Genomic DNA, 584 nt, shown 5'->3' with positions numbered 1-584 from the left:
TATATATATATATATATATATAATATGTGTGTATAGATGTATATAATGTATATAAGGGTGCTTGAGTTTGACTGTATTCTAACCCGATCGATCTGTACAAAGAGGCGCAACGATTTGTAGTGCAAACAATACGCAGCGCCTTGTTTTCAAGACAACACCTGCGGAATTATCAAATAAATAAACAAAAACGCACCACCTTTCTTACAAAGAGAGAGAGAAAAAAAAGAAAAAGAAAAAAAAAAAAAAGAACAGAGTTTCAAATCATCCTTGGGATCAACATCATCAATAATAACAGTAACAGAAATAATTATAAAAAAGGAAAAAAAAAAAGAAATCAACACGGAATAGAATTGAAATTTGCAGTTCAGTCTGTAGTGTTCTACCCCAAAAAGAAGAAAACACAAATATATATTTCCCCCCTACACACACATATATATATATATATATATATATATAGGAAAATAGAAGGAAAACACGGAAAGAAAACATGTTGAAATAAAATAAATATCAATACTAACAAAAACAAAATATATATTTGCAGAAACATATATTTGGGTATATATATATATATATATATATATATA

The sequence above is a fragment of the Trypanosoma theileri genome (assembly GCF_002087225.1).
Source record: "Trypanosoma theileri isolate Edinburgh chromosome Unknown TM35_Tth_5_V1, whole genome shotgun sequence".
NCBI lineage: Eukaryota > Euglenozoa > Kinetoplastea > Trypanosomatida > Trypanosomatidae > Trypanosoma > Trypanosoma theileri.
The sequence above is the reverse complement of the archived record's forward strand: the minus strand, read 5'-3'. Positions refer to the sequence as shown.